Genomic DNA, 8,735 nt, shown 5'->3' on the forward strand with positions numbered 1-8,735 from the left:
AGGCCTCGTGCTGTCAGCTCCTTCTAACCTTCTTTTAGCGCTTGTGTCCTAATTAGCCCGAGCGCAGTCTTTGACTGTGAGTGGCAGCTTCCCCAGTTCCCCGGCCCACTGGAGCTAGTGAGCTAACACACACCAACACACACCAGCCCGGAGTGGGATTGGGATCTTGTTTCCTATAAGTGTATAAGTGTGATGAAAGCTTCAGGTCTGGTGTAAGTGCAGGATCAGGGTTTGTGTTCGTCTCTGAGGAGGGTCAGACGCGGATCTGCTGATGATTAGCTCATAAAGCGGTTTCATGGCTGTCATTCGCTTCAGTCTTTCTGCTCAGGGTTTGCTCTAAGTGTCTAAACCTAAAGTATTCAACCTACAATTAATTAAGCCTAATCTGGTTACCATGCACTATTTTGTTTTGCAGATAATTTTGGTGTACTATTTATTTATTATGATTTATTTTTTATGATTTATTTATATTGATTAATTTATTTTTATTTATTTAGTATTTAGTTCATTTTATTTATTTATTTATGATTTATTTTTTATTTATTTGTATTTAGTATTTAGTTAATTATACATTTATTTATTTATTTACTTATTATGTATGATTTCTTATTTATTTGTATTGTTTATTTTATATCTATTTATATTTATTATTTATTTAGTATTTAGTTAATTATAAATGTATTTATTTATTATGTATGATTCATTATTTATTTATATTTATTATTTCAATTATTTATTTATTTATTTATATTTATTATTAATAATATGTATTATTTATTTTTGTTTTATTTATGATTTATTTGTATTATTTATTATATGTATTCATTTTTATTATTTATTTATTTATATATAATTTATTTATATTATACTATTTATATATTTATTCGAATTGTTTATTTATTTATTATTTGTTTATATTATACTCTTTATTTATATATTTATGTATTTGTTTATTTGTAATATTTATTTATTTAGTTTTATTTATTATTTATGATTTATTTCTATTATTTATAAATATAATTTATTTATATTATACTATTTATTTATTCATATTATTTATTCGTATTATTTGTTTATTCATGTTATTTATTTATTTATATTATACTCTATGTATTTATGTATTTATTTGTATTATTATTATTATTTTTTATTTGTGTTATTTATTTTTTTGTTTTATTTTATTTATTTAGTTTAATATTATTTTTTATTATTTTTTTAATTATTATTTTATTAATTTACTAGCAATTTCTGAGTGAAAATGGTTTCAAAGTAAATTCTACAACAATTATCTTAAGTGTACTTTTGTACAAATTACACACAATATATATGCACACAAAAAAGTATTATTTAAATCGATTGTAGTGTTTTAAAGCACTTTTTTCCTTCACTTTTATGCCCCACATTTGAACTTTAAAGACGTCACGAAAATATTCTGAGCATTAAATTACACAAGCGTAGGGTTTTTAATAGGGCTGTCAAAAGATTAATCGCGATTAATCACATTCAATTCAATTTCAAATTTATTTGTATAGCGCTTTTCACAATACACATTGTTTCAAAGCAGCTTCACAGAAAGTGCATTTCATAAATGTACATTGAAAAATGAAAAAAACATCCAAAACATTGAAAACATCCAAAATAAAAGTTTGTGTTTACATAATATATGTGTGTGTACTCTGTTAATTATTATTTATTTATAAATACACACACATTCATGTATATATCTAAGAAATATTTGCATGTATATACTGTATATACATTTATATAATCTATAATAGCGTATATATAAATATAAATGTTTTATATATAAAAAATTATATTTTTTCTTAAATATATACATGCTTGTGTGTGTGTGTATTTATATATAAATAATAATTAACAGAGTACACACACATATATTATGTAAACACAAACTTTTATTATGGATGCGATTAATCGCGATTAATCTTTTGACAGCCCTAGTTTTTAAGATTAAAGTAAAAAAAAAAATCACTATTAATTTGCATTGATTTGGCCTGTTGTAATATTTGCATACTGGATTCTGCTTGGCTTTGGTTCTTGATGATTCCTCCAGGAATAAGCCTTTCTCTGTCTGTGGGTGGAGGCTCTGATAACACCGCCGGTTCTGCTGCAGCTCGTCGGAAGGCTGTGTTCTGCTCCATCGCTGAGGCTGTGGTTTGTGTTGCTCTGGTTTGGCTGGAGGTCAGAATAACGCCCGAGCGAGGCTCGGAAAAATGCCTGATCCGGGCACAGATCCACAGATCCTCATACGTGGAACAATCATTCTCCCGATCTGAGATGAGGTGGAGCTGGTCAGACGGGCTGATGAAGGGCCGGTGCTGGGGAACATTCCGGCATTCTTCAGCTCCACCGCAGAACACAGAGCATTTACACACACACTCGAGCCTCTGCCGGGAAACCCCGAGCTGGAGAAGTGTGTGTTTAGAGTCAAACGACAGCCTCGAACTTTTCAATGGACAACAGCGTTCGACACACACACCATCAGTGTCTCAGAAATGAAGCAAACCTCACATATATCTATAGCTACTCGCTGCTTATGAAAGATGCATTAAAACTCAAATATGTTAATCATTTCCATCTCTTTTAGTTTGAAAACACTTTTATTTTTTATTTAATTAGCTGATTTCAGCTTTAGTGCATCGTTTGTTGTTTGTTCATCATGCATCTCATATTTCATCTCGAGCTCTTTTCTTTGTAAACACGCATTTTTTCAACAACTTTATTAAAATGGCTGCTCGTGGTAGAAATGACGCCTCTGAGGGAAAGTTAGATTGTAAATATGGATATAAATCATTTCACACTATAATTTTTGAACGGCTATGTTTAGAGTAGTTTAAAGATGTTTGATTTCATATTTTGGTTGTGGATTTTCATGTATTAATGGTGAAATCTATATCAAATCTAATCTAAAATGTATCTAGGAAACATAATAATGAAGGGATGATAAAAAATTGAAAAAGTAACTGTTTATTTTATTATTTATTTTATTTTATGTATTTTGTTTTATTGACCAAGACTTTTTATTTTATTTCTATTTTTATTTTATCGACCCAGACTCTTTTATTTATTTATTTTATTTTTATTATTTTATTTTATTGACCCAGACTCTTTTATTTTAATATTTATTTTATTTTAAAATAAAATAAAATAAAATAGAATAGAATAAAATAAAATAAAATAAAATAAAATAAAATAAAATAAAATAAAATAAAATAAAATAAAATAAAATAAAATAAAATAAAATAAAATAAAAAAATAAAATAAAATAAGATTAATAAAAATAAACGTCTAGGTCAATAAAATAAAATAAAATAAAATAAAATAAACGTCTAGGTCAGTAAAATAAATTAAAAAAAAATGTCTAAGTCAATACATTTTTTTTAATTAAATTAAATTAAATTAAAACGTCTAGGTCAATAAAAAATAAAATACAATACAATAAAATAGAAAGGTCTGGGTTAAAAATACAATAAAATCGTCTACGTCAATAAAAATAAATAAAATTAAACTAAATTATTATTTTTTATTGACCCAGACTCTTTTATTTTTTTTATTTTAATATTTCTTTTATTTTATTTATAAAAAAAATGTTTTAATTATTTTATTTTCTTGACCCAGACTATTTTTTTTAAATTTTTAAATTTTTTATTTTATTGACCCAGACATTTTTTTTTTATTATTTTAATATTTATTTTATTGACCCATTTTTATTTTATTTTAAAAATGGTAAAAGTATATCATTTGTTGAATGAGTCCCTCACTGGTGCTGGAATGAAGGGATTCGGCTGTTGGAGAAAGAGGAGTAGAAATGCACTGTTAAATCAGTTTGAGGCAAACATCACAGATGATCTTTGAATAATGGCTGCTGTTGTCATTGTGTCAGCTTGTGTTGACTCTGGTGTTTCTGACACACACACACACACACACACACACACACACACACACACACACACACACACACACACACACACACACACACACACACACACACACACTCTCTCTCGCTGACTGACAGCGTAACAGATCAACTCAAACTGTATTTCTCAGCCGTCTCTCACTCATCGTGTGAAGCAGGAACTATAAGTGTTTTAATCTGTAGTGTTGAAGGCCTCCCTTACGAAACAAAAATATATTGCAGTATATTGGAAAATATCATGTAATACATTAGGCGATATATTCCCATATATGGGATTTAATATTTATATTTTCCAATATATTGCAATATATTGAAAGCGGCAATCATTTGTATATTTTGCAATATACTGAAATATATTACATATATTGTATATATGTACCATCAATATATTAACAATATATTATAATATATTTCAAGTAATATATTGGTAAATATATTTTCCTTTCGTAAGGGCTTTACCCGTTTATGCTGTTATATTGTTTTATTTTCTATTAACGTGGCTATAATTCTGGATGCTTGAACAAATTATGAACAATTATTCATACGTATGCAGTGTCATACATCTCTGACGTTTATAACAAACCAAACCGTTTGAAAATCGGTAGCATGAGCAAGTAATGGTTATTTAGAAAGTGCGCATGTTATGAGTGAGACAAAATGGCCGCCAGGTGCGAAACGTCACATCACCTTATTATGGATATCTATGGGGCGATCAGGACCGGCAATTAACTGTTCATTTTATTAACTAACGTCAACAAAGATTAATGAATATGTAAAGTTTTCCCGAACAGTTCACATTGACCAAAACAAACAGCTGAAGATTATATGACGATAATAAAACCCCCACCTTAAAACTACACTACATTTTCATGTAAAGACACTTTATGCTGTGATATATTAATAAAAGTTCAAATATTATTTGGAAAATAATACAATGTATTTGTTTTTAATCAAATGTTTTATTAATTGTATAACGTTATCGGACCCCGTCGCTTAGCCCCGCCCCCGCTGGTAGACGCCCCGCCCCTGCGCTGTGATTGGCCGGTTCCGCGGTCCGGCGTCTGGGCTCTAGAGCCGCAGGATCTCTGAAGCAGAGCCGCTTTCTGAAACTCTGACAGGCTGAAACTCGAACCCTCCGCGCTCTCTATCCTCACACACAGCGAGACTTCATCATGATGCAGGTAAGAGCACACACTCCTCGCACAACTGATGTGTGTGTGTGTGTGTGTGTGTGTGTGTGTGTTACTGAGGACACACGGAGGCGAGTGTGTGAAAGGCATTGTGTGTGTGTGTGTGTGTGTGTGTGTGTGTGTGTGTGTGTGTGTGTGTGTGTGTGTGTGTGTGCAGAGAACTTTCCTCGAGCTCGATGTGTTGAAGTCATTGGGAAAGTTTATCTCGGGGCATTAGTGTTGTTGTAATATCTGCCAACAGGTGGCGCTGTTCAGATGCTGTGATTCTGCCAGCTCAGTGATGCGATCGAAACTCGGCATTCTGGGTATTTTATTCATACACATGGCGTTTTAATTAACAATGCGATATATGAACTCATGCTGTAAAACACAATCTATCCCAGCATTCATCTGGACTAAAGGGCATTGCAGTGCATTAAAGGATAAGAGTAAACTTTCCCCAGGACTAGAGTGTGTTGTGTGGATGTTATAGATGATCAAAGTCTCGTCATAAAGTGTCCAAATGCGTTCAAACACCTGCAGATTTCATGCGTCCGAGGGAACAAAGAATATATTCAGAATTCAGTTGTTTTCTTCCTTTCAGCATTTTAAGCATATTTATTTGTTTGATTAGATACACCCAGACGTTATATTTTTTTTTTTTATTGACCTAGACAATTTTTTATTTTTTTATTGACCTAGACGTTTTTATTTTATTTTATTATTGACCTAGACGTTTTATTTTTTTATTTTATTTTATTATTTTATTTCTTTTATTATTGACCTAGACCTTTGTATTTTATTTTATTTTATTTTTTTATTGACCTAGACGTTTTTATTTTATTGTATTTAAAAAAATATATATATATTTTTATATTTAATTTTATTATTTTATATTATTTAATTTGATTTTTTTATTGACCTAGACGATTTTATTTTATTGTATTTAAAAATATATATATTTAAAAAATGTTTTAATTTAATTTAGTTTAATTTAAAAAAAAATGTATTGACCTAGACGATTTTATTTTATTATTGACCCAAACCCTTGTATTGTATTTTATTTTATTTTATTATTTTTTATTGACCTAGACGATTTTATTTTATTGTATTTAAATATATATATATATATTTAAAAAAAAAATTTTTTTATTTAGTTTAATTTTATTTTTATTTTTTTTATTGACCTAGACAATTTTATTTGATTATTGACCTAGACTTGTGTATTTTATTTTATTTTATTTTATTATTTTTTATTGACCTAGACGATTTTATTTTATTGTATTTAAATATATATATATATATATATATTTAAAAAAAAAATTTTTTTTGATTTAGTTTAATTTTATTTTTATTTTTTTTATTGACCTAGACAATTTTATTTGATTATTGACCTAGACTTTTGTATTTTATTTTATTTTATTTTATTTTATTTTATTTTATTTTATTTTATTTTATTTTATTTTATTTTATTATTTTATTTTATTATTTTTTATTGACCTAGACGATTTTATTTTATTGTATTTAAAATATATATATATATATATTTTTTTTTAATTTAGTTTAATTTTAATTTTTTTTTATCGACCTAGATGATTTTATTTTATTATTGACCCAGACTTTTTATTTTATTTTATTTTATTTTATTTTATTTTATTTTATTTTATTTTATTTTATTTTATTTTATTTTATTTTATTTTATTTTATTTTATTTTATTTTATTTTATTTTATTTTATTTTATTTTATTTTGACCTAAAAAAATATACACATATATATTTTTATTTATTTAATTAAATTATTATTATTATTTTTTTATTGACCTAGACCTTTGTATTTTATTTTATTGTATTTTTTTAATTTAAGTAGATGTTTGTATTTTATTTTATTTACCCAGATTGTGCATGTTATTGTTATTTTATTGACCCAGACTTGATATTATTGTACTTTTACAGTGTGAACTCGACTCAGGTTTAGATTACCTCAGTATCTGAATATTTCAGTGTTGAGTGCATGGGCCGTGTTTTCTGTGTCAGGAGCTGGCAGCAGTGTGTGTGTGTGTGTGTGTGTGTGTGTGTGTGTGTGTGTGTGTGTGTGTGTGTGTGTGTGTGTGTGTGTGTGGGTGTGTGTGTGTGTGTGTGTGTGTGTGTCAGGGTCGGTCCTGAGGCCACATCTGACACGAGTGAGAGACGACACACTGCAGATGATCAGGACACACACTCTCTGTACACACAACTCTCACCAAACCTCTCAATATATGAGTATAAATCTTGCCTTTTTATAATCATAACTGACGGGAAATATATGTGTCCAAACACAAACAAACTCTGATATTTCCTGCACATCTGCCTCTGTGTTATGGCTGACATTAATCACTGGTGTGTGTGTGTGTGTGTGAAGCTGCTGGTACTGCATCTCTTCAGCCGGTCATTCATTAAAGAACTTTTAATATCCGTGTCACATCTGGGCCTGGAGCAAAACCACTGGACTGGACAGCAGGAAGAGGTCAGGGGTCAATCCGTTAGGATCAGGGTTAGGGTTTGTACTGTGCCCTAGTGAGGGCCCTCAGACACACCGGACCCTCAGGAGAGGACCTGAGTGAGACACAGACAGACGAATGAAGCTCTTTCCAGGGCTCTTCTCTAGGCGGAGTCGCTTTTCCTGGAATTATCGGCCGCTTTTCCTGTTGTGCTGACTTTACTTTCTCGAGTCTCTCCCTCTCTCTGAGTCTCTGTGTGTTTGTGATGGGCGAGTCATCAAAGAATCATTCATATGAGTCGATTCCGCGCGTGAACCGGTTCACAATACCGCGCGCCAAACGACTCGGTTCATGAATGGTTCGGATCTTTAGGAGCGGCTCTTCCTCTGTCGGACTCGCGGTGATTCATTAAGTCATTTAGTTATTGAGTTTCTGCTGAACGCTGCGGTCATGACAGATACAGTCTCATAGTTAATCATGACAGATACAGTCTCATAGTTGATCATGACAGATACAGTCTCATAGTTGATCATGACAGATACAGTCTCATAGTTGATCATGACAGATACAGTCTCATAGTTAATCATGACAGATACAGTCTCATAGTTGATCATGACAGATACAGTCTCATAGTTGATCATGACAGATACAGTCTCATAGTTAATCATGACAGATACAGTCTCATAGTTAATCATGAGTGGATCATTTTAACAATATTTTACTACTCATGCCTTATATATAATTCACGTAGTCTCTTTTTTTTACATACAAACTCATTTAAAATATATATATTTTTACAGTATTTGGTGATGTAACTTTCAGTTTTTGATATTTTGATAATCATGCAAGGATTTTATTGATAATTTTTTTTGCTGTGTAATTGTCCCATATTAGGAAATAAAATGTGCTTCAAAATACAAAATCTGAAAGATGCTAAATTAATTTTGTGAGATATAGTTCTAGTATTTTTTTCTATGTTCTGAATTCATAATTAGCTATAAATTGTTTAATAAACTATATTTACTAATATATGACGTCTAGGTCTATAATAAAATAAAATAAAATCGTCTAGGTCAAAAAAATTAAAAAATAAATAAATTAATTAATTAAAAAAATAAAAATAATCATCTAGATCAATAATAAAATAAAATA

General features: G+C 29.3%; 1 protein-coding gene across 1 annotated transcript in view; it reads left to right on the forward strand.

Annotated features, from left to right (window-relative positions):
- Positions 1 to 5,001: 5,001 nt before the first annotated feature.
- mid1 (midline 1) overlaps positions 5,002 to 8,735 on the forward strand; it is a 62,351-nt gene continuing 58,617 nt past the window's right edge. The window contains exon 1 of the mRNA XM_079820815.1: positions 5,002 to 5,118. The gene's annotated coding sequence lies outside the window, so the exon portion shown is untranslated. The remainder of the gene's footprint in view (positions 5,119 to 8,735) is intronic.

The sequence above is a fragment of the Gobio gobio genome, assembly GCF_949357685.1.
Source record: "Gobio gobio genome assembly, chromosome: 7".
Taxonomy (NCBI): domain Eukaryota; kingdom Metazoa; phylum Chordata; class Actinopteri; order Cypriniformes; family Gobionidae; genus Gobio; species Gobio gobio.